This window comes from Triturus cristatus, chromosome 8, assembly GCF_964204655.1.
Source record: "Triturus cristatus chromosome 8, aTriCri1.1, whole genome shotgun sequence".
In the NCBI taxonomy this organism is placed as follows: Eukaryota; Metazoa; Chordata; class Amphibia; order Caudata; family Salamandridae; genus Triturus; species Triturus cristatus.
In genome coordinates, this window is record NC_140591.1 from 425,048,618 (window position 1) to 425,075,450 (window position 26,833).

Genomic DNA, 26,833 nt, shown 5'->3' on the forward strand with positions numbered 1-26,833 from the left:
GTCAAGGTGCTAGAGCTGAGAACTGAGGACAGCGAGGGGCACTCGAGAAGGAATAAACTCCGCATCGTAGGCGTTCCGGAATGGGAGAAAGGAGCTGATGCGGTCCAGTACCTGGAAACCTGGTTCAAAACGGAGGTGGCCCCGGAGGGTCTCTCCCCCTTCTATGCACTGGAACGTGCTCATAGGGTTCCGGCTCGCCCACCTAAACCTGGTGCCCCACTCCGTCCAATAGTGGTGAGACTACTGCATTATCGGGACCGGGACTTCATTTTACAAAGGGCCCGTGAGAAACAGAATCTACAGATCAGGAACAGCAAGGTGATGACATTTCCGGACTATACTAGGGAAGTGCAGCGACAAAGATCCTCCTTCCTGGCTGTTAAGCGTAAGTTGCGCCAGCTCCGACTTTCCTACGCAATGCTGTTCCCGGCCCACCTTAGGGTAACTTCAGGGGCGGAGACGCACTTCTTTCTCACCCCGCAGGCTGCTTGGGACTGGTTGGAAACCCGAGGCGGCACTGGATCATGCTCACCACATCCAAATCCACCCCGACAGTGGTTGTCCCCCGCTTCGCCGCCACAGAGGCCCATCTCTCCTGCTGGTCGCCGACAGGAATGAGACAGAGCGGTCCTAGCAGTGGCAGCCATTAGCCATGGGGATGTTAGCCCGACTAGCAATGACACGGATCACGAGAGGGACAGAACTGAGAGCTCGAGATCGAGTAGTGCCCAGGGGCTCTCCGATACTGAACTTCCAGACATCACTCCGCAGACGGCAGATGAGGTGTTTGGATGATCGGTCTGCCGGTTGTATGGGGAGAGGACGGTGGGATGCCCACTGTGACTCCTGGCCCTAGAGACCCAACTGATGCACGTTGGATGGGCATGGATGTATCGTGGGGACCTGCTGGGAGAACTAGGTATAGCGGGGGGGTCGGGGGGAGTCCTGAGACCAACGGAAGCGAAACACGCACCTCCACCTTTTTATTGTTTTTTGTATGAATGCCTTAGTTTGGATGGGGACCTGTTCTTGTGTGCCTGTCCTGGGGTGTGGGAGTTGGTTAGAGTATACAGTTTGGGGCAAGCGGGCTGGGGTCAGACATGTCCCTAAGGGAGATTTCTGTTGTCAGAGTATAGAGTCGGAATGATGGATACCTCCGTAGCCATCAAAATTATGACCTAGAACGTTAGGGGGATGCACACTATGAGCCGGTGGCACAAAATACATGCTTACCTGACGAGAAGAGGGGTGCAAATTGCATTACTTCAAGAAACCCACCTGACAAAGACAGAAAGGGCTGCGCTACAGCGCTGATGGAGGGGACAGGTGTTTCACACTACGGACTCGGCCTTTGCACGAGGGACCTTGGTGTGGGTGCGAGCGGGGGATACTTTTCAATGTTTACGACAGATAATAGACCCTGAGGGAAGATTCGTGGTGGTGGTGGGGCGGCTTGATGGCCGGGATATTACTATAGGAAGTATATACGCTCCTAATGTTGATCAGCCTGTTTTCTTTGCACAGCTATCTCAGAAACTAGCGCCAGTTCTGACTGGACCTGTGCTTTTGAAGGGGGAGATTTTAATTGCATTACTGAAGTGGCCCTGGACCGTTCTCATCCACCACTCCCTGACGCCCCCACACATAGAATAGCAGAAGCCCGACGCGACTGGCAACGGCACTGGGGACTGACGGGCACTTGGATGGCCCATCATCCGAGGGAACGGGACTACTCTTATTTCTTGGGTTTACATGAGCTACATGTTAGACTGGACTCTATTCTTTGTTCCCCAGATGTGCATGGGGGATCACACTGAGTGAGTACTCAGCCAGGACAATATCCGATCATAATCCCCTGTTAGTGTCCATGAAGTGGCTACGAGTTAGGTCCAATATCCCCAGTTGGCGCCTCCGCCCGGATACATTGGAAGACCATGTCTTTAGAACCACAATAGGCACTGCTATAGAGGAGTACTTCCAGAACAGCACTAACACGACCACTAGCATACACAACGAGTGGGATGCTTTCACAGTAGTGATAAGGGGTCACTGTATTGGGGAAGCGGTTGGGGTATGAAGAACCTTGCTGAATGAGGTACAGAGGGCAGAACAGCAGCTCAGAGACGTGGCAAGAGATAGACCTGAACGAGAGGATAGACAGGAGGGTCTTATGATGGCCAGAGAAGAATCGGCGACCCAGGTAGAACGCCTGAGATGTTTTGATTACAGGGCATATGTGGCGCGGGCACACGCTGAGAAAGACAAATCTGGGGAACTGCTGGCATGGCTGGCCAATCCGGCATGCAGAGGGACACCAATCTTAGAACTGCAAGGCGGAGATGGAACAACGTATTACGGGTAGCAAGCTATCAATACACAGTTTCTGGAATATTATACTACCTTGTATCAAAGTCAACTCGATCTTCGGGTATTGGAGGAGGAGGGTTTCCTGGATATAGAACTCCCTCAGGTTGAGGCAGAGGATGCAGAGATCTTGGGTCAAGATGTGGAACTAGAGGAGATCAGGGGAGCAATAAAACGTATGGCCAGGAACAAAACTCCTGGCACAGATGGGCTTCTAATAGAGTTTTATGCCACATATGTGGATCTGTTGGCTCTCCACCTGTTAGCCCTCTACAACAGGTCGCGGCGGGATGGCTGCTTACATCGCTCGACTAGAGAAGCAATAATCGTACCACTCCTCAAGCCGGATAAACCGGCGTGGGATCGCGTCGCCTATCGCCCCCTCGCAATGCTTAATCTTGATTACAAGACATTGAGTAGCATTCTAGCCGGCCGTTTGATGACCCATATGACAGCACTTGTACACGTAGATCAGGCCGGGTTTATTCCTTCCCGGAATACGGCTATGAATGTACGCCAACTGTGTCAACTGCTACACAATTCAGCGCATGTAGGAGAAGAGGCGTGCATCTTATCGATTGACATTGAGAACGCATTCGATAGCCTGGAGTGGCCATATTTGTTTAGAGTCCTACGAGCCTTTGGGCTGGGCGAGGGATTTGTGGCTTGGACGGGGATATTGTACAACCTCTCGACTGCCAGGGTCCGCACGGGGGGAGTGATTTCGGAGGCCTGCAGCGTGGGCAGGGGGACGAGGCAGGGATGCCCGCTGTCTCCCCTCCTGTTTGCACTGGCAATAGAGCCACTGGCTGTTCATGCACGATCAGGGCAATATTACAGGGGTCTGGACGGGGTGGATCGGTTCCACTACATTGCTCTGTACGCGGACGATTTCCTAATGTTCCTCGCCAATGCTGCTGAGGAGTTACGGGGTGCTCAGGAACTGCTGGCTGGGTTGGGGTGTGTGGCGGGAGTCAACTGGAATAAGACGTGCCTTTTCCCTGTTCAGGGTGGTAGAGGTGAACCACCCGATGTGCTAGACGTGAGGTGGAAAAGCAGCTGCCTGACTTATCTAGGAGCCCGGATATATCACAAACCCTCTGACCTGCTACAAGGTAATATTGGAAGAGCGTTACGAACCACCAGGAGGAATTTTGAATTCTGGGGGACCCTTCCAATTTCAGTAGCGGGGAGGGTGGCATTGCTAAAGAGGGTAACCTTGCCACGACTACTGTACTGCTTTGGCTCGCTTCCTCTATGGATACCACAAAAATACTTCACGCAACTCAACACCATGACTACGGGATTTTTATGAGGTTCTGGGAGGCCCAGAGTGGCGCTCAGTACCATGCTGCGACCCAGGCGGGAGGGGGGATTCGCAGTCCCTGATTTTGAGGCCTATTACCACGCAGCCCAATTTCAATGGTTCACAAAGTGGATGGCCAGGGGATTACGTCTGGGGGAAGACCAAGGGGGCATGGGCCCGGACCTGCACCAGCTTTCTCGGGCACTCCTCCGGCTCCCTTTAAGTGAACGAGAGATCCAGAGGGAGCTGTGGGTGGTGCGGCAATGCTGGAATCAGGCCAACAGAAGAGCCAAGGTGGGACCCCCGTATGCCCCTGAGATCCCGCTGAGGGTCTGCAAGGCATTGCCACATGGGGGGGATTGGCAGTGATTGCGAGATTGGGAAGAAGTGGGGATCTCCGCTACTGGAGACCTCTATGAGGACGGCGTCCTCTTACCCTTCCATGACCGTTTAGAAAGGTATGAACTGCCCCGCCATGACTTTCTCTTACATGCTGCATTGACGGCAGCCATCCGTAAGCACTGGAAGAAGGGGATGGTGGAACCGCCGACCTCTCTCCCCTGTCAATATGTGGTATATGCGGCAGGGACGATCAAAGCGGTAACCTGCCTATATAGGCGAATTACTCAGGAGCTCAGGATCCCCTTTGGAGAGGCTACGCATTAAATGGGAAGCGGACCTTGGGATCCCTATAGAGGAGAAGCCGTGGAAGGCGCTGATGGAATGGGCGTGGAAATGCTCTAGAAACGCGAGATTTCAACTAATACAGTTTTATGTCTTCCACAGAGCGTATCTCACCCCACACAAAATTAACTAATTTTTCGGGGCCTGAACTGCCTGCCCGCGTTGTAAACTAGAAAATGCTAAATTTTTACACATGTTCTGGGAGTGTCCATTGTTGAACGGGTTTCGGGGGGAGGTAACGAGTAAACTAGGTGGAATAACGGATAGAGACATCGATCAGACCCCGGGATTTTGTCTAATACACTGGTTCCCTCACACTGCCCGCAATAAAGTTACCAGTAAATTCATAGATTTGGGGCTAGTCCTTGCTAAGAGAGAAATTACCGGCCATTGGAAGGCGTCACGGCACCAAACGCTACACGATGGCTGCGAGAATTCATAAAGTGGGCTGACTGTGAGGGGATTTTTAGACTGCAAATGGCCCAGAGAGCCAATAATGACAAAATGTTGACCGCAGCTAGGGCATGGGTGGCGATGGTGGACTTACTCAAGCACCCGACAGACAACAATGACTGACCCCCTATGTGAGGAGACTTGCACATACGAACTGCAGCATTGCCCTTCTTGAGCGGGTGGGTCGGTCGATGGGCAGCGGGTGCTACATGGTGGCTTCCCCCTTTTGCTCCCTTTCACTGAGATACCAGTTGTCCTACAAGTGTGACTAATTCACAACACTGAGAGATGACGGATGGAGCGACATGTCTGACGGTGGAAGGGGGGTGGGTGGAGTTGAAAGGGAGGAGGGAGGGTAGGGGGTGTTTTGTTAACCCATTAACTGCTGAGATAGATCAGAGCGAGGCCTAGCAGAGATGCTTATGGAATTGATCCTCCAGGTAGGAATATAGATCATGACTACCCTAGAACTGCTGTCCAGGTGGATGGTCATAGGAACGCTGTGGGAGGCGGAGACATCAACAGAGAAGTTGCCCCCAGGAATATATAATAGTGCATGTAAACGATGCGATGTAACTCATTGATGTATGAGCAATGATTCCACCTAATGACGATATTGGTGGATGTGTTATAAATGAATAAAATATGTTTACAAATGAATCATATGCAGATCATGATTCCATCATGAGCCCTTCAGAAGTTGCAGAATGTACATTTCAAGACATTCTTCTCAATATATTTTGCTATCAGATTATTGTCTGCCACTACTATTTTATTATATTTTCGTGAATGGATTATATAATATAGTATGGATTACTGAGGTATTGTCTTCGCGTTCACCCTCAAACTCTTTATTGACAATTCCTGACTACTTCTATTCCTCCTGTATATGTGCATGCCACTTTACTATTCCTATATGGCTGTCATTCTGTTCCTCTAAGGGGGATGCTCGTAACATGTATTGATTCCATATTATTTTCTGGCATATTGATAATTTCTGACTAATCCGATCCTCCTGAATGCCACTTCGCCCTTCTCAATATGGCTGCCATTCTGTTCCACTATCGGGGACACTTGTCATACTTTTTGATTTCAGATTATTGCCTGACAGGTTTTTTGTAATGAACTGTACAATACAATATGATTACTGAGCTTTTGCTTTCACCCTCATTTTCTATATCATCACTGCCTGGCGTGTTCTATCTTGCCTGTATTCATGGCTCTTCGCCCTTCCAGGATGGTGGCCATTCTGTCTCACTATTGGCTACTTGCATGAGTCCCTGTTCACTGTCTATGCCCTTGGCTGGACATTAATTTTATTTACTGCACCTTACGGTGTAGGCGGCTTCGCTGTTATCATTGCGCATAGACAATACTTAGTACACTGTACTTTTCCCCAGAGATTGCACTGGGTATTATTTAATTCATGCCGCTTACTTCCTTGTCTCCCTTCTAACAGAGATCGGTTCCTTGACACAGACACACCATAGTAGATTTGACATTGGCCCTCTTCACCATAGTATGCTTAGACACCCAAGGTATGCCATTACCCTTGTTATGAGGTTGTCGAATTCTAAAGAGGGATTCGGTATTCGGCCTAACTTGTGCATGCTTCAATTCCCACAGATGATCTGATTCTGGCCATTTGCTCTCAGTCTTGGAGTGACATTTGTGTGTGCCTTATTGCTAATTCTAGGGAAGTGTCTGCCCTCTTACTGTTTATGACCGCTTATGTTGACTCTGAGATGGAGTAATTATCTCTCAGGATAGGTGTTTTATTGTACATGCACTGTATGATGAATATAGGAAAACTCCTTGCACTATAGGTTCTGCACTTGTATTGGCTAGTGTCCTTATTTACCGTAAGACTTAGATTTTGATATCATATACATGGTATAGCATGTGATATTCCTTCGACGGAGCAATTATATGCATGTGATTATCACCATCTACACACGGCTCACGTCTTTTAGCTTATCATCAAGCCTATTTACTTACTCTTTTTCTTTTCTTCTCCTTCCCTGTTTTCATAGATTCTCCTTCATCGCCAGTGTTCTGTAATCTTTCAGGCTTGCTTCACAATGTCCTGATGATAATCCTACCATTTTAGGTGGATTGAAATGTCGTTGACAAAAAACCCCTGCCCCTGTTTGAATGATGTATTATTTATTGTGGGTTCAGAAGTTTCTAAGTGTTTGTAATTGTAACTTTAGAATATTGTAAAACTGTGCCACGCATTTACTCCTGTGCCACTTCCTACAAACACTGTTCTGTGCCTCGTAGGGTGTCTTACCCCTACAATTTGTTTTTTAATATATTAAAAAATATATTATTTTAATTGACTGATTCAATTAAGTATCCTGGGCATTATTATTTTTCCCAGAGTATTGAATTTATATTGTTCTTTTTAGGGGCCTGTGTTCCATATAACTACAGCTACCCACGGTCCCTATTTACCCTTGGGTCCCCATGTGTATGCCAACATTTACCCAATGGCCGGCAAAATAATACATAATCTCTGCTGTTTAGCTGGCCACAGTGAAATAGTAGAGGTGACGTATAATTGGGCCGGCAGCTGAATAGTGTAAAGGTGGTTTTTAGTCAGCCCACATGAGAAAAAAGAGACTCCAGGCAATGTCAGGGTGGTGGCCATCTTGAAATGGGGATGCAGCATGTGTGAAGCATGCATAGGGGGGCATGGTCTGGCCACCCAGGAAGATGGCCGCCTGAGCGTCGAGCTCTGCTTCGGGTGGAATTCCGGACGAAGGCGACGCTCTCCTCAACGTGCTTAGGACCCCGGAGCCGACAATTCTGACCAGCGGAGTGTGGCAGCAGCGGCTTGGCTGATTTTTTATGAGTCTCTGCATTCGTCTAGTGCCCATATTCAGAGCGGTGGTCTTTCTCTCACAAGATGCGCGCCGGGCCTCTCCCTGTCATGTGAATCCCAGGCTCTTGCGTGACTGGTGCGCGCCACTTTCTCCTTATGTGGGGCCCTTCTCAACGTGAGCAGAGCTGGAAAACAGCACTCTCTTTGGCTCCCTCTCCTCTTTGCATACTGGTAAGGCCTCTCCACAGACTTATTTGAACATTACAATGCTGCTTATGGCCAGCTCTTGCATGCCTCTCTGGAGCCTCAATAAATCACTTCTTGCCAGCAACTTTTGAACATGGAGCATTCTCTTCAGCATGCATGCCTTTCTGGCACCCTAATAGATCGCATTAATTAAATACATTATTTTCGGGAATTTAAAAACATTATATTCAGCATATCTGAGACTTTTATTCTCTGAGGCTATCACAAACTCGCTTACAGCTCCTCATATTAACACTATTATTCGACGATATATTCAGGCCACCTCAACCTTAATTTATTGTGGTCGGAGCTCCTCCTGCATTATTTATTAACAGCGTTACTCCTGGTGCCTCCTGTTGTGATTTATTAATTTCTGATACTTTTGGCTCTTGGCCTAAGGCGAATTTTTTCCGGCTATTTGCGCCTATTAATTTTGCAAAACTTCTACAATGTACTGACAAGAACACTTATCTGTGACGCATTCTCCATCCTGAGTATCTAGTGCCTTGTCATAATTACAGTGTCTCCTCATGTTGTTTTCTCTAAACTAATTCTGATATGTAATTTTTGCATTAACTACGCCACTACTATGATAGTGTTCTGTACAAAGTGAAGCAGACGATCTCCAAATGCCTAATCATAAGGACGAGAACAAAAATTCCAAGCAACCCCTCTTTGCAGAAGTTCTCAAACAATCACAAAGTGTGACTGCGAAAGGCTCAGCCTTGTCAATGTCTAATACGTCTTTGGCCACCTCCTCTACAATGTCAGGAGAAACTATGGATCGTATCATACAAGAAATATCAACTATCAGTTGTCGTTTGACAGACATGGACATTAATATTTTTTCTCTCACCACAGAGGCCAAATCCATCAGAGTAGATAGTGTCCAATTTAACACTAAAACAGACGGATTAGACCAACGATTAACAGTGGTGGAAAACAGGATCGATTCCATACAAAACAGAGATCAAGATCTCTCACTTATACCGCAGCAAGCTAGTTGATCTGGAAGATCGCAGCTGGCGAGACAGTATCTGCTTTTTTGGCTTTTCTGAAAGGATTGAAGGTCAGAATGCCAGAATCTTCTTATGTAACGTTCTTCAAAGCTGCTTGACATCACCTTCAATCCACCGCTTGAAATTCAGCGTGCTCATCTTATCGGTCCTCTGAGTACTGCCTCAGATTCTCGACCGCGGCTCCTCATTGCTTGCTTCTTGAGACATGAGCAAGAACGACAAATATTAATGGCAGCATGCACACAAGGTTTGTATATCTATGCTTGCCATGAAATCTGCATTGCTGCTGACTTTGCACGAGAAACTAATGAAAGGAGGAAGGCTTCCCTCCGTATGAGACCACAATTGCGGAAAATGGACATCAAATATGGTTTGTTTGATCCTGCCCGTTTTTGCATCACCAAAAATGGCGAATCCAAAGACTTTTACAATCCTGAAGATCTGCAACACTTTATAGACGCACTACACATTCAGGACATGGACATACAACATACCCTTATTGAACAGTCTTCCCACGGTTCTCAGCATCCTCCACAGATATCAGATAATCGACGCCGCACCACTAGTGAAATCCGTCATCGTGGCAGAGACATTGAACGATCAATTCGTACTCTTGAAGACAAAATCTCTGCCCTTCAGACAGTATCTACCTTCACACAGGATCTGCGTAGGGACAAATCCAGATCTCCCCTAAAATCTGCTTTGGATAAAGAATGACCTTAATACTATTTATATTTCACTACATATATGATCGATAGTTCATATCCTTTTTACAATTCTTTTCAAGCTTCTCACATCAGAGTCTGCCTCCTATACGGGGGGAGGACTCTGACTTATCCACACCATAGTTTTTCTACCTAGAACGGTAGTAGAATTATTTATAATCTGTCATTTATTGCAATGTACTTTCAGATTTTGCCTTGCATGACATCTACCATATTTGATATTAAGTGCTCTGGATTATTGTTTAACTCTCAGCATGTAATTTACTTAATCTTCTCTATATTTTAGAATTATAGATATTTTACTATATCCTTTTATGTCGTTTTAGCCTTGATCTTACCTTTTAATAGTTAATGTTAAATATGTTATTATTATATATTAGATATTATTTCTATTTATAGCTGCATTTTGTCCTTAACATTATTTATATAATAATATTTATATTTATATTTATATTCATATCTAAGTTTATACTATTATTTTTAATACAAGGTGTGTTTATTTTTTTTTTTCTCCTCACTTTATGCTTATGTTTCCCTGTTACTGTATTTACACATATCTTGTGTCTAACCATGTATTCTATTAGCTTTCATTCTTTCCTTTTTGGCAGTTCTTTTCCTTCACTCTTTGTGCTCATATCTCTATTTATATTCATATCTAAGTCTATATTACTACTTTAAATCCAAAACATATTTATTGCTTCCTGTATCTTATTTAATGTTGTAAACTATGAGTCAATTGTTACACATTGTGTGCCTATACTTTTTTTTTTAACATGTTTTTTTTGACATTTTGTATTTACTGTGACATTTTGCAACATGCGACATGGTACCCATAAACATATCCTGAACTTCAGAATAAATGCATTGTTCGTCGTGCAGTTATTAGTCCAATGCTTTGCCTGCGTGGATGTGATCCTGTGTAAAATGTCCGAACGGAACTGGGGTGGATTCGAACTGGGGAGGGACAGGGGGGGAGTCCATGGAGTCTTTGGGTACTGGCGTCGTCGTTGGTCGCGGGATAATTCATGTCCTGGCGGACTGTGGATCCACGTACTTCTAGGGGCCGGCAGCCGGGAGGGCACAGATGGGATCGTGGTTGGCCCGGCATCAAGGTCCGAACGTTCAGTGGGATGTATAGCATACTGCTGAGAAACTACCGGCTGCTTGTATGCGTCATGTGGGAGGGACTGGTGTCTGTGATCGCCGTCTGTGTCGGCAGTTGTGCGTCATGCGGTGTGTCAGAGTCACCTTCCGGCTCGGTACGGGTCAGCGATTGTGTGAAGTGGTTCAGCAGGATAGCCCAATCTAGGGATATGGGGTGTTTGCGTGTCCCCTTTATCTCTTCTTCCCGTAGCGTCTCCTCTTCTGCTAATGCCCATTTTTGAACCGCCCCCTCCCAAGCAGCAACCGGGGGCCCTGTGGGAGACCGCCAATGCATAGCAATGTTGCGTTTGGCTAGTAAAATGGCCAGCGAGGCAAATCTGAGGGGTACTTTGTGCCGCTTTCTTTTCTGGTAGATACCCAATGCACAGGCTTCCCAAGTGTTCAAATACGCGAATCCAGTGAGATCCCCGAGGGACTTGTGGATGAGGTGCCAGTAGGGGTGTAGTGTAGGGCAGCTCCATAACATGTGCTGAAAATCTGCCGCTTGTGAGCGACATCTAGGGCACAAGAATTGTGTGTCGGGGTAGAAGCGTTGGAGGTGTGCTGGCGTCAAATATGCTCTATGGAGGATGTAGAATTGTATATTCTTGAAGCGCGCATTTCGAGACACCTACTTGGGGTGTTCGAGAGCTTTCTCCCATTCCTTCTCATGTAGTGAGCGGCCTAGTTCGTCTTCCCAGGTGGTCCGTAGGGTCACTAGTGGTTTTTGCCTGAGTTCCCCGATAGCCCTGTAGATCCATGTGACCAAGTGGCGTCCTGGTCCCATGTGCAAGAGTGTGTGTATGACCGGATGTGTTGGCGGTTCCCCTGTCGAGAGGTCATGGCACTGTCTGTAGTGTGCAAGGAGTTGACGATGAAGTAAGAATTGGCCGGCAGGAAAGTCATGGTCCTCCATTAGGTGTTGGAAGGGCTTGAGCTGGCCGTCCTCGAACAGACCCTCAGCTTCGGTAACACCGCAATCCGTCCAGATGCAGAGTATGTTGGGTGTGTAGTAGTGTTCTCGCAGGGGCCATCCGACCAGCGGAAGACGGGGAGAATATGGGGGGCTCGCGGGCGACATACGGTGTATCCTCTGCATGCACTGGCGTGCAACTGTCACCTGTAATTGTGTGCCTATACTTATGCGATAATGAACGTATACATCTTTTAATATATATTTCTATATTCTATTAGTTCTCGCCCTCTTCCTTTTTTATAGATGTTTCCCCTCACACTCCTCGCTACTATTTATACATATCTTCTTATCTAATTTTATCTTACTATTCTTAATATAAACATATTTATTGCTCAATGTATCTTATTCACAGTTGTCAATAATTGGTAATTTGCTTTATATTTTGCCTTATATTTAGATGATATTGGACTCATTTATATTTTTATGTATTCTGGTAAACCTTTGTCTCCACCGGCAGGGAGGTGAAGCGGACAACTGTAGGATACACGGCTGGAGGCGCTGAAGATGACAAATGCCACAGTCTGCGCTTCCACCCTCGACCTCCCATCGAGTAAGTAGGATAGTGACCTAGGATTTTTCGTGTGAGTACTACACTAACGGGGGGATTGATCCTTACAACCCCCGGCTTTTTAGTGGTTGACCCTTTATACTAGTTGTGTAAAAAGGCAAAGCCCTTGAATAACACCTGGTCCTGACGAATGCTATGCACCCTCCGGGGACCTTAAAGCAGAAACATGTTGACCATATTTAGCACTGTGATGGGATAATCAGGTCCCAAAATCACCTCCCATTTCTTTTAATACCACGCAGTCGTTCCTCTAATTAGAATAGTTTATCGACAACTGTAATGGTTTTCAGATCACTTTTCACAAACACACGGGCCACCACTTAGTTTAGAAGTGCATCCCTGTCTTCAGGTGTATGCCCGCCCTCTATCAAGTTTTTGAGTAGAGTTTTTAGAGGGCAAGGAAAGCCTATGAGGAAACATGACGCCAGGTGGTGTGTGAGGCCAGTCCTTCACTTTTTGTGAGATGCCCCCACTGGATACGCATCTCTAGAAATCCTGTAGGAATCCCAACTACGGTCAGACCCATTTGTGTTTACAAACCTTTGTCTCCATCTTTCAGCAGTCATTCTTATACATGCTTGGCTCTTTACATGCTCTTTACACACACTTGGCTCTTCAGATCCTTACTTTCTTCCTACATAGTCCTCATTAAATCTCAACCCTCCTGACGGGGTTCCTACCCACTGCGGTGCTCTTGTGAGCCCAGACCCGCTGCTAAAGTTAAAGTTTTTGTTTTATTTTTACACTTTTGTTTGTTTCTTATTTCTGACATAATTGTCTTTGGAAATTTCCTCCTACTAAATCTTATTACTCTACAAGTTATTTTAATGGTATTCTCTTCCTATCTCTTTCCCCCTACTTTTTCTCACATTTTGGCTTAATTAATCAATACATTTTGCTTCGGCTCTCTAATCCACTCCCTTTTCTATCTCAGTTTCTTATTTGCTTAATTTCTAAAAGAGTACCGGTATCCACTTGGGGCATGGCTAACACTCATTCTCTGCGTGTTATAACATGGAATGATCACGGTTTAACACACTATATCAAGCGGAAAAAAAATCTTTCTTATTTGCACTCAAAAAAGGTAGATGTGGCTTTATTCCAGGAAACTCATCTTGAAGCATCAGAATCTGAAAAACTATGCAGAGAGTGGGTGGATAAGGTATATCACAGTAGTATTCATGCGGAACAGCCCTCAGACATTACTCCCGTTTGTAAATGTGGTGTGGCAATTCTTATCCGTAAATCTTTACCAGTCGCAATATTAAAAACTAGGGAAGACCCAGATGGCAGGTATGTATTTGTCAAACTACGTATCGGAGACACACATTTTTGTGTAGGATCAGTCTGTGCTCCGACGGGTGCGAAAAAATAATTTATTCTCCAATTAAATTGTATTTTATCAGAGATAGGTGCTTCCCAATATCTCATAGGTCGAGATTGGAATCTAGTTAGAGACCTAATCCTGGATAAAACAGGCCATTTTGACAAGCATAAAGTAGCGGATAGAGCTCTTATGGGTGACATCATTGAGGATCATGGCCTGATTGACCATTGGCGCCTATTCCATCGGACTGATACTGAATATTCATTCATATCCCCCACTCATGGAACTCTCTCTAGGCTGGATTACTTTTTAGTCTCTCAAAGGGTGGTTCAGCTAGTTCACAAATCCCATATCTTGGAAGCGTCAATTTCTGATCACTCCCCAGTTCTATTATCCCTTTAAACAGGACTGACTGCACCAGGGCCTAAACCTTGGCGAATGAATATTCAATGTCATACAACCCTTATGGGTAAATTACAGCTTAAAACTCATCTTCAAAATTATCTTTCCCTTAATCAAAGATCCATGAACTCAGGTGGAATCTTGTGGGCTGCAGCCAAGGTTACCATTCGGGGTCAACTTATGAAGGATGCTGCACAGTCCAATAGGCAAAATACTGCTTAGCAAAAAGAATTAGAGCACGATATTGAGACATTTACTCAACTTTATACTAAACAACCTCTTTTACACCATTGCAAACTACTAGAGCAAGCATGTATGGCGCTGAACAGCCTTTTTACCTCTAAAGCTGAATATGCTTTGCAAAAAATGAAAGGGAGCCATTATGAACAGGGGGAAAAGGCAAGCCGACTTTTAGCGGCTCAGGTATGACAACGAGAGGTTGCAATGGCTATCCCAGCTATAAAAACATCTTGGGGGATCATGTTAACACGTCCACAAGATATTGTTAATGAATTCACTTCTTACTACCAATCATTATATACCCCAGGGACCCAGATAGATCACAGCAAAATGCTCTCTTTCCTTTCAGAGGTCGATCTACCGTCTCTTTCTGAGGAGGGCAGGGCACTTCTTGAAGGAAATATTAGTAAAGATGAGATCTCACAAGCTATAGCTAAACTCCCATATCATAAAGCCCAGGGTAAGATGGCTTTCCAGCAGAATTTTACCGTTGGTCAGGTGAACAAATAATTGACAGTTTGCATACTGCTTTTCAGGAAGCAGATAGTAAAGCCTTTTTAGGCTGCATATCTAATAAAGCAATAATTGCAGTCCTGGCCAAAGCAGGAAAAGATCCATTAATCTGTTGCAGCTATCGCCCATATCACTTCTCAATTTTGATGTCAACATTTTACCCAGCATCCTAGCCGCTCGTCTTCGTAAAGTCTTGCCCTCTTTAATTCATCACACCCAAGTGGGCTTCATGCCTGGGCGTTCCTCGAGAAATCATCTGCGTACTTTGTCGCGTACACTCCGCTCCGCCAAATCTCTTCAGGATGATGCGTTGGCATTATCACTTGATGCTGAAAAGGCATTTGACCGAGTGGAGTGGCGTTATCTCTTTCATGTCTTGGAGAAATTTGGTTTGGGATCCCAATTTATAGGAAAAGTAAAGTTACTATATCAACACCCAACTGCTCAAGTTAATTGTAGAGGTTTCCTCTCAGACTCCTTTTCAATTTCTAGAGGAACACGTTAAGGCTGTTCCCTTTCCCCTCTTTTATTCCTCCTTGTTCTAGAACCTCTAGCAGCAGCAATTCGCCAATCAAGCAATATTGTGTGAATTCCTCTTCCGGTGGGGGACTCGAAAATGTATCTATATGCTGACGACATACTACTCACTATTACTGAATTGCCTCGTTCCCTGCCTTCTTTGTTTAAAATCATAAAAGACTTCTCCTCTTTTTCTAGTTACAAAATTAACTGGGATAAGAGTTAAGCGCCACCCATATCTGATGGCACCACCAAAACAGCTATTCAGGGCTTTCCCTTCCACTGGCAATACTCACGTTTACAATACCTGGGTGTTCTAGTGAATAAGGGGACGGTTGGAATGGTTGCGGACAATCTTGGTCCTTTAATTACACAGATGCAACATGATTTTGAGAAATAGAGGATATTGGAACTATCCATGTGGGGCAGGGTTCAAGCTGTAAAAATGGTCACGCTTCCGCATTTCCTTTATATACTTGGAATGCTCCCTCTTCAGATACCTTTATCGGCGCAGCGCCTTATAGATTCTAAGATTACATCTTTTATCTGGGGATCTACCAAACCTCGTTTAGCTGTACATAAATTGAAAGCATATCACTCCAATGGAGGTTTGAGTCTTCCCTCTATGGAACACTACAATCTGGCACTGCAGTTATCTCAAATCACATATATGTTACAAGATGATTCTCACACACCACAAGGGGTACATAAAGAACACCATCTCTTGTCTGCTGAACTTGGTCTTTCAGCTTTTTATGGAACAGGTACCAGCCGTCTGGATTCTCACAATCTCCTATTAGCTGCAATGCGCAAAACGTGGCAGAGAGCTCACCGCCTTTTGGGTTTTAATTCATGCATTCATGCCAAAGCCCCATTATGGATCAATACAGCCATACAAGTTAAAGGAAAGACTATCTCCTGGCCTCAATGGAATAAGATGGGTATTTTTACTTTAGATCAACTTTGCATGAGGGTGAACTCAAATCTTTCGCACAATTGACCAAAGAATTTGGTCTTCTTTTCCATCAAGCAACGAATTATACACAACTCCATCTCTGCCTTAACAAAATTCTAGGATCACATCCATGGACACTCCAAACTTCACCAATAATATCATAATAAGGGGTTATATCTGGTTTATACAAACTATTTACACTACAACTATTCTCCCAACCCTTATCATGTGCTCTTCGTCTCAAATGGCAAACACATCCATCGGTTACTTATGATGATGATGAATGGATTGACCTTCTGGAAAATCTAACTAGAGGGGCTAGAGAAGCACGACTGAAGTTTTGCTTGTTCAAAATTTTACACGATTGGCATTGGTCTCAAGTAAAATTAAATAAAGCTGAACTCCTCCCTCATACCAATTGTTGGGGATGTGATGCTCCCGGCTGCGATATAATCCACATTATATGTGCCTGCCCAATGGTTCAATCCTTTACCGTTAACATCAGCTATCATCCTCTTGCATGATTTACGAACTTCACCACACCTTTCCTAACAACAATGCCGTCTTTTACATACTGCCCTAGCAACAACTAAAACATGTATTCTAAGACAATGGAAATCTCTGACTCCACCCTCTCAAGAGTCTTTGCTGGTGACTATGATTCAAACTGCCTCCTATGAAAGAGTCATTTATACTTTGCATGGCCAGACAGACTTATTCAATTAAGTATGGACCCCCTTTTTACAAATGAATACCGATTCTGTGATAGACAATGTTGCTCGCCCTATAGTGGATATTACAGTACCATAATTTGCTTCTCCTTCTTCTCTCTCTCATTTCTCTTTTTTCTTCTTTTCTTGCTATTATCTTTATGCTTTCTTCCCTCTCTCAACTTAATTGTTACTGGCTTGGGTATTAATAACACTGAAGAGGTATGATGAATTCCTCCCCATCTCATATCTTGTATCTTGTATCTCGTACTTGTCTACTTCTTTCATAGAGTGTATCGTACTGTAGGTTCTGTTGTTTCATACTATATTATATTGATATTTTTCTTTTATTGTTATTGCATTCCTATTTAATCATTTTAACTGCCTTTCTTAATCTATAATAGATTGTAATTTAATCATTTCTTTTATATGAAATTTATCTTCATCATTCCTTATTTGGAGTTTCTCCATCAGAATGTTTAGTGTTTTTTCTCACAATCAGATTTCTATTTTCCCCCTATATTTTATTATTGTATTATTCGTTTTCTAGTAAGATAGATTTGATTTATTGATATATATATCTTTATGAATTAATATATTTAACTAGTCATACTATTATTGTAATGTACTCCCTGTTTTTGTATTGTATACGCTTGTATTGTATTATATTTATAAAATGTTAATAAAAAATTTCAACACAAAAAAGAAAGTAAGTGCAAATACAAATGTACAATAGTTTGTACAAAGGTAAGTACATGAATTAAGCTAAGAGTTTACAGATAAAAACATAATAAAATCTATTTTGAATAAAAACATTTATGTCATTTTAATATTAAAACAATTGTAGTAATCAAACTCCAGTTTGAGGAGCTTCAGGATATGACACACATATATTTTGTGCTGCAGTTTAGGAGTATTTTCTAATCTGCAAACAATAATGAGCATGGTTTTGAAGCATGTTACATATATTTTTTATTAACTCATGACAATACATTGTTTTTTTCAATGTTCAGTAACCTCCTTTTGATGATTTTTGATGGCTGGGCTTGAGCTAGCTTTAGGCTTCCTTTCACAGAGGCCTGGGCTTTCTTAGTATTTCAGACCTGACAAAACTGAAGCAGTCGAATATCAGCATCAGCAAACAGGGAATGAAGAAAGATAGGTGGTATCTGGGTTCCAGGGGGAGGGACACGTACAGTAGGCAATTGAATTGGTGTTTGGGGGCACAGTGCTTTGGGACACTTACAGGATATAAATTGATCGAACCACACAGCAATAGGGCTTCGGTTGAATGGGAAAGTGAAAGCAACACTCAGGTAATTGATGCATCTGTGTAATTCACAGGAGGAGTTCACTCAGCTGCCTGTGAAGAAACACACCTTTTCATAATATTAGTGGATTTCAGGCATAGATGCTTATTGGTTCTATGTCAATTGCGACCACTTCAGGCACACTGACATTTTAAGTCACCTGCACAATGTATCTTGGGAATGATAATTTTGTTTTTAACATGCTAAGCAGTGTCTGTCTTTATTAAGGCCTCATTTCTGTCCGTAGCAGTTCTACCTCAGCAATAAATAAATAATTCTGAGGGCCAAGCGTGGAGGCTGTAGCTGACTAGATCCATTGTAGAAGCTGGGGAAGGAAGGAGTAGGACCAGTAGGAAGAGGATGATAACAAAGTAGAGAATAAGGGCCAGGAGTTGGACCACCAATGGGGTTAGGAAGATCAGAGCCACGAGGACCGGGACAATAAGAATCAGGCCCATGGAGACCTCATCTATATGTTCCAGGGTTACCAATGCCAGAGGGCACTAGAAACAAATAGATGATGAAGAACAGGACAAGGAAAAACTGTATTGGGGTACGGGACCAGAAGACTCAGGAGAACCAGGAGGATGTTGAACAGGGGGATCTGGACCAAGAGGACACGTACCTGGAGGAACAAAAGGACAAGGGCAGAAGGAACAAAATGCCCTCAACCATAACAACTAGGAGGGCCAGAGATTACCAAACAGGACCAGAGAGGCGAGGACGACCAGGGTCATGTGTAGCAGACCCAGGTAGACAGACCCAAGAGGACTAGTACAAAGAGACCAATGTAAAGAAGCACCAAAGACAGAAGGACCAAGAACCACAGAGATCAGATCAAGGAGGACCCAAGGGCCAGAAGTGAATGGAGCAGGACCTTGAAAACCACAACCAGAAAGGACCAGGGCAAGCAGAACCTTGAGTCCTTTGATGAGAATGAGCAGGAGGGATATAAAACACCAGGAAAACCATGGTCAGTGGGGCCAGGATCAGAAGGCCCATGAGGCTCAGACTCAGTGATATTTTAAACCAGAGTGACAAGGACCACATGATCTAGGGCAACCCACAACATTGCAACTAGGAGGACCAGTGCCAGAGGGATGAGGATGACCAGATTCTGGAGGACCATTACTTGCAGAACATGATAAGGAATCCCAGGTCAGATGGAAAAGAACAAGTAAACAGGCAAACCAAGAGACCTGGAAGACTGGTATAACTAGGGTGGAACTGGGGCAGGGAGACCAGGGGACCAAAAGGGCTAGAGACACTAAGGTCAATGAAACTAGCACCAAAAGACCTGATACATGATAAAAGAATCCATTGATGCCAGCCACAAGGATTTGGAGGCAGTGTCAGGAAATTCCAACCCTGCTCTTCTAGATAACTTTCCTGCCCAGACAAAGAACATCTCTAAGCACTACTAAATAAAGTAAAATCAGGCTCCCCTAAAGATGCCTGTCCCCCCATATACAGAAATCTATCTTCTCCAAATTCCCTGAACCTACTGAATCTTTCCTTAACTCAAGGGATGGTTCCATCAGCCTTTAAAGAAGCGTTGATTATCCCGCGTAAAAAAAAAACAAGGGTTGGACCCTCAGAGGCTGAAAAAATTATAGACCTATACCCCTTCTACCCTTCCCGGCCAAACTGTTAGAGCTACATGTAGCCAAATTATTTAGTACCTTCATAGAAAGGCACTCATTTTCTAGACCCCCACCAGGCAGGTTTTCACTCATCCCACTCCACTGAATCTATCATCCTATCAGTCATTGACGACCTAAAAGGTAAGGCGGATGAGGATCGCACTCAGGTCTTGATACTCCTAGACCTGTCTGCAGCGTTCAATACCGTCAACCATGACATCTTGATAGAACGTATTGCTGCAGCAGGTCTTAGAGGCACAGCCCTAAATTGGTTTAAATCCTATTTAGAGGACTGGAAAAAATCAGTGGCTTGCACCATACAAATCCGGCATAGTCAGCATGAACTACGGAGTACCGCAGGGCTCTTCTCTGTCCCCGCATCTTTTTAATGTATATATTCCCCCCCTCATATCGACACACCGCCAGATAGGGGTGAAGATATACAGCTATGCTGACAACATGCAGTTGACCTTCTCTATTGATGACTCCACAACCTCCAAGGAATTTCTGAGGAACACCATGTTGTTCATCAAATACTGGATAAACAAACACCATTTAAAACTAAACTCCGAAAAAACTGAAATCATCCCGAACAACAAATTATCACATTGGACTCCAGCCTACTGGCCACTGGAATTTGGTACTGCACCTATTCCTAAGAACTTGATTAAGAGTCTAGGCATCCAAATTGACTCGGACCTCTCCATGAACCTGCAGATTGGTTCAGTTACCTCGGCCTGTTTTTTCCAAATTCGGAAATAGCAGAAAGTCAGAAGGTATTTCAGCAGAGAGGCATGCATCCAAATCATCATCGCCCTGGTTTTATCTAAAATCGATTATGCTAACGCCATTTATCTTGACCTCCTCTGCAACCAAAAACATCGTCTGCAGCTGATCCAAAACCAAGCAGCCAGAATCATCAATCAACAAGGCAGACGATGCACAACAAGCTAATACTAAAGGAACTCAACTGGCTCCCAGTGGAGCAACGTTCCATGTTTAAAACTGGATGTGTACTATTTAAAGCTATACATGGTATTTGTCCTCAGTGAATATTTTCTAGAATTCAGAGATACTCTGCACAGCGCACTCTAAGATCCGTGCATATGAATCTTCTGGTGGTGCCTAGATTCAGATGCAAACGGATTGGACTAGAAATCGACCTTTCGAGTTCTATTGGTACATTTGTCAGTAGGGGCAAAGTTTGTAAAAACAAAAATGCGTAAACTCACAGTCAGTCTCTGCATTTCCAGCACTGCTTGCCGTATAGCATGTTCTTCAGCTCTAGAATGTAAGCACCATATATTCAGACGTGAGACCAGAACTCTTAAAAATTAATCTTGTACACTGACATCAGAAGTGCAAGTCAGTGCACACTAAAACAGGTGAAGCTTGTACTTCCAACCCCCACAGATGTGCCAGTACTGTGTGCGTCATAGCGACTGTACCCAGGGAGCCTCAAGCACGCTGAATAGCTGAACAGCAAGTGAAAGCACTTCAACAGACCGAAAACTCTTGAAGAGCCGGCCTTTGACCTGAATACTAAATCAAATGTAAGCAATAAACAAACAGGCACAGAGAGGCGCACCTCCATGGCAGAAAGGCCTGGCAAACTTGAATATTACGGGCAAACGCTGTCCGTGATCAAAAATAATCACAGGCAATGGGTATTCGTCCGAAATAACAACCATCTGGTCACCCTTTAGCCCTCACCTGCTCCAGAGGACGCTGAGGCTTGGATCTGCCATTGGAGGCAAGCAGGAAGACTCTGCACGTGTTACAATTAATGGCAGCCCCCGAGCCCCAATACAGTTCTTGATAACTTGAAAAAACAAACCTGATGTACGCTTGTTTGATACCATGGCTGCAGGCGCCTTTCTTTTTCCAACAACTGTGTCCCGTAAATAAGAGCTCTTAAACTCATGCATAGCCCACTCCCCTAAGCTCGCCTTACACAATTAGGGAGCCTAATTCACAGATGGCGATAGGAGTGCTGCAATTGTTACCCCCCCCCCCCCTGTACTGTGCACCAGCCCTGCCCCTTCCCATTGTTGTGAATGATGCTCCACTGACCGCGCCCTGGGCCGCTTCCTAAGAGCCTCATTTGAAATCCATGCACTGCCGCTTTATACGGCCACTCCCACAAGGCTAATGTCACCCTCCTCCTCACCTGTGCCTTGAAGGCGAGGAAGACTTCGAGCACAAAATGAAATAGATTTTTCATTGTTTCATGGGGGAGAGCCAAGCAGTGAGCACTCTTTTCAGTTCTTTTAAAACTGCTCCATGGTATTCATTCTCTCCCTTTTCCCCCATGCTGGTAGATAGGGCAAAGCCCCCTCAACTCCTTAATATCAGCTGCCACTGAGCACAACCATGGCCAGGAGTGCCAGGGATGTGAGATCAGGGATAGAGGCAACCAGACCCAGAAGGAAAAGTTCTAAGAGGACCAGATACAAATGACTAGGGGCACCAGGGAAATCAGGACTTTGTGTACCAGGACCAGAAGGGCCAGGGGGAGGATGTTATGTTATTTATGCTTATAGAGGGCTCGATTACCCTAGGGTGTCCTGGCGCTGAGCACTGATTACCTGAGCAGCATAGGCCTAAAAATGGGAAAAGAACCATGTCTTCAAGCCTTTCCGAAAGGAGATGAGATCAGGAGCGTTTCTCAGTCGGAAAGGCAGTTCATTCCAAGCTTTAGAGGCACAATACGCAAAGCTTCTGCCTCCCCAGTTTGTTTTCTTAAAAGAGGGTGTTTTCACTTGTTTGGAGCCTGTAGACCTTAAAGTTCTGTTTGGGATATACCATGAAAACTTGGATTTAAGGAACTCAGGACCTGTTCCATTCACAGCTTTAAAAACAATACAAAGTGCCTTAAAGCGAGATCTCAGAGGGATTGGAAGCCAATGCAATTTCTTGAGTTCTCCCTTAACTGAGACGAACCTAGGTGTCCCGGTCAGAAGTCTGGCCGCCGCATTCTGGGCCACTTGCAACCTGTTCAGATGTTGTTTTTGAACATTAAGATATAAACTGTTGCAGTAGTCGAGATGCAACATTATAAGTGCCGTCACCACAGTCCTCAGACTCCCTTCAGACAGGAAGAACCTAATTTTCTTAATTATTCTGAGAACCATGAAGCATGCAGATGTCACCATGCTCACATGGTCCCTCATGGTGAGTTTATCGTCTACCACAATACCTAGATTCTTGGCTTTTCTAGATGGTATGGGACACAGGCCCAGATTCTCAGGCCACCATTCTGGTGTCCACACCCGTGGATTGTTGCCAAATCTCAAAACCTCAGTCTTAGCTGAGTTAAGCTTTAAACAGTTGGCAGGCATCCACGTTGAGATGGATCCCATACAACCATGGAAACGTGCGCCTGCTTCCTTTTCTGCTCCCTCCATCACCGACAACACAATTTGTGTGTCGTCAGCGTAGGAGGTGAGATGGAACCCAAAGGACCTGATAATGCCAGCCAGGGGTGCCACATAGATGTTAAAGAGCGTGGGGCTAAGAGCTGAGCCCTGTGGCACCCCGCATGGCAAAGAGAAGGGTTCAGAGATGTTACCATCTAGGTCTACCGTTTGTGACCTATCTGTCAAAAATGATTTTAACAGTTTCCAGGCCGAACCACTTATCCCTATTTCAGATAACCGGTTAAGTAGTACCCTATGGTGAACCGTATCAAAGGCCGCAGATAGGTCTAATAGGATCAGCATCGCATTCCCTCCCCTATCCACGGCCGCTCTGATTTCCTCGGTCCATTTTAATAACGCCAACTCAGTGCTATGAAAAGCTCTGAACCCATATTGCGAAGGATCCAAAGAATTGTTAAGAAGAAGAAAATCACTGAGTTGACTGTTCATTGCTTTTTCCAACAATTTGGCTGGCAAGGGAAGTCTAGAGATTGGTCGATAGTTGTTAGGATCCCTGGGATTCAGAGGCTGTTTCTTCAATAATGGAAGAACAGAGGCTCTTTTCCATAATTTTGGAAAAATTCCAGATGTGAATACATCATTAAGCAGGGGAGTAAGTGCAGTACAGATAATATCAGGAATCTGCTATATAATCCACGCTGGACAAGGATCACTCGGAGCACCAGATTTGATGCAGTTCAGCAATTTCAAAGTCTCAAACCTCTCCAAAGGGATAAAGTGATCCAATGTCATGTCAGAAGGACAGGGGCTTTCCAATTTTTTTATTTCAAATTGGTCTGATTTTTTTTTAATCAATCCCGGCAGAGATGAAAATATCATTTCAATTTTAGACTTAAAAAATTCAGCAATTTTATTGCAGAAATCAGGAGCATCATAATTTTTAGGCATATTAGGACTGGACAATTTAATAACAGTTTTAAAAAGTTCTTTAGAGTTGGATTCGGCCTTAGTTATATGTGAGGAAAAATACTCTTTCTTGGCTGCCTCAAGAGATTGCTTGTAGTTGGAGATAGCGGTTTTGAACTCTGTTTTGTCAGACTCTGCATAGTTTTTACGCCATTTCCTTTCAGCTTGTTTACAAATCAATTTCTTAGCCTTAAGCTCTCCTGAGTACCAAGGAACAGTGGGAGAGGTTCATTTAGGGGTCCATTTTTTAGGGGGAACTAATTGATCACATGCCTTGGCAAGCCATCTGTTATAAAGAGTTGTTGCCTCTTCAATGTCCAGCGGAGGCGTATACATTGAGTTTGTGAGGGTAGATTCCAAACTTTTGGCATCCAATTTGCCCCAGGCTCTAATAATAATCTCTTTGGTCTGTCTGGAGCCAGAGGAATGAGCAGGGGAACTGTTTAGTTCAAACTTGATCGCAGAGTGATCTGACCACGTAATTGGAAGCACTGAAATATCAACTAAATCAATATTATTAGAATATATACCATCTAGAGTATGACCTTTCATGTGTGTGGGAGGAATCACCAATTGTTTAAGACCTCCTATAGCCATAATTTGTTCTAGTCTGGATGTGTCATGATCACTGAGTTTTTCCAAATGGAAGTTGAAATCTCCCAACATCGTGAAGGACTGTAAACACAGCCCTTCTTCTAACAACAAACTCAAAGAATCTAAAAAACCACTTTTCGAGCCGGGTGGGCGATAAATTAAAATGCCTTTAAAAGGTATATATAGTGCTGAATATATATTAAAAGTTAGAGCTTCACACACCTGATTAGATAATGGAACAAAATTTGGGGTGAGTGACTCGTGATAAATCACCGCAAGCCCCCCACCTTTTTTCTGTGTCCCGTCAAGTGTATAACAGTGAAAAACAGGTGGTGTGGCCTTAACCAAGTCCGGACCAGAGGAGCTATCTGACCATGTCTCCGTGATGAATGCCAGTTTTACATTATTATCCTCAAGTAAGAGGGCACATTCCATAGAGTGTTTCACCAGGGATCTGTCATTAAATAGAATACATTTCAAAGGAACTCCGCTTCCGTAGCCCATCTTATTGCCCAATGTAGTTCTCCGGCTGTTAATTGGTAAATTTAACACTACCGGAAGAGGTAGCTGACAGCCGGTACACATAGAGCCCTTGATGCTATTGTGGCAGTTGTCCAGAAATAATCTGGGGTATTGAGGAAACTTATCACCCTGATTAATCATGTGTAATTCCCTACTTGTATAATGCAGTCTATTAGTAGAAAAACAACCAGGGGGACGGGCCCTGCGCCCGGCCTGAGCGCGGACGGGCGCAGACGGGCTTGCCTGAGGCGCGCCTTCGGACCAGGAGAATCAGGATCAATGACATCAGGGTGGGAATGGCCACACTCTAGAGTTCCAGGGCAAGGAACAAAATGGCCAGGAAGATGATGAACAGGATAGCCAGGACAACTAGAAAAAGGAGGACCATAATGAGTTGTGGAGAAGCACGAGGAGAAGGAGCAGGAGAAGCAGGACCAGATCCTGGATGACTAGAAAGGTTAGGAGCATGAAGATTATGGCCAATATGATCAGGGGACCAAAATAAGGAAGGAAGATGTGGTGCCAGAGGCAAAGATATCTAGAGAATCCATGCCAAGAGAATTGCGATTCTCATATTAGCATGACTAGAGAATCTGGATTTCATTAAAGACACGGAGGCTGACATTATGCATTATCCTTTAATGCAGTCTCCAAGCAGCCGCATTACATCACAGTAACAAGTATTCCAAAATAGAATATAACAAATACATAAAGGGCATGAGCCAAGACCAATCTGCCTCTGTAAATGCGGATAAATAAGATAAAAAGAACAGGAAATAAACATTAATATGAAATGTCTGTAAAGACGAAGCGTCAAAGGATTTAACTTAAGTAAGTTTATTACTTAGAATAACGACACACTCAACCGGGGCGGAGTGCGACTGGTACATCCACACGTTAAAGTAAACTGTCATACATGCCAACTGTCAACTGTCACCAGAATCTCCAGCTGTCAACATTCCAGCCGGGAGGCACCACGCGCAGGAGGGAGGGACGCGCGTGGAACGTAAACAAAGTGACGTACTACTCTGTAACATCGTAACACATCTCCCCCTCATGGAAAGGGGTTATAAGTAAACAAACGAATATAAGGAAACCTTAGATGTGGAGAATAACAGCCAGCTATTCACACACAAAGTCTTTGTATTTACTAGGCTTAGTCACCACGCGCCCACATCTGCTTGTGGTCGCATCTTCTTCCGTATTGATCGTCTCCAACCCTGGTTCCAGATTGGTTTCAAGTGTACTATTTAGATCAGTTAGACTTCCAGGGGTGCTGGCATCAGGAGTGCACCTTACACCACTTGTATCAATAGCTTCCAGTCCACTCTCCAACTCAATGTCACTACCGTGACTCACAGAAGCTCCTGATTCTCTCGTGGTGGCATCACATTTCGCCCCAATGGTCTCCACAGCTTCATTACCCTGTCCATCTATACTG

General features: G+C 44.4%; 1 long non-coding RNA gene across 1 annotated transcript in view; it reads right to left on the bottom strand.

Moving 5' to 3' along the window:
• Nucleotides 1-21,859, bottom strand: part of LOC146802243 (uncharacterized) — a 150,086-nt gene extending 128,227 nt beyond the window's left edge. The window contains exons 1-2 of the long non-coding RNA XR_014967371.1: nucleotides 21,768-21,859; nucleotides 21,163-21,214 (exon numbers count right to left, since the gene is read on the bottom strand). This is a non-coding gene — a long non-coding RNA (uncharacterized LOC146802243). The remainder of the gene's footprint in view (nucleotides 1-21,162; nucleotides 21,215-21,767) is intronic.
• Nucleotides 21,860-26,833: the final 4,974 nt, after the last annotated feature.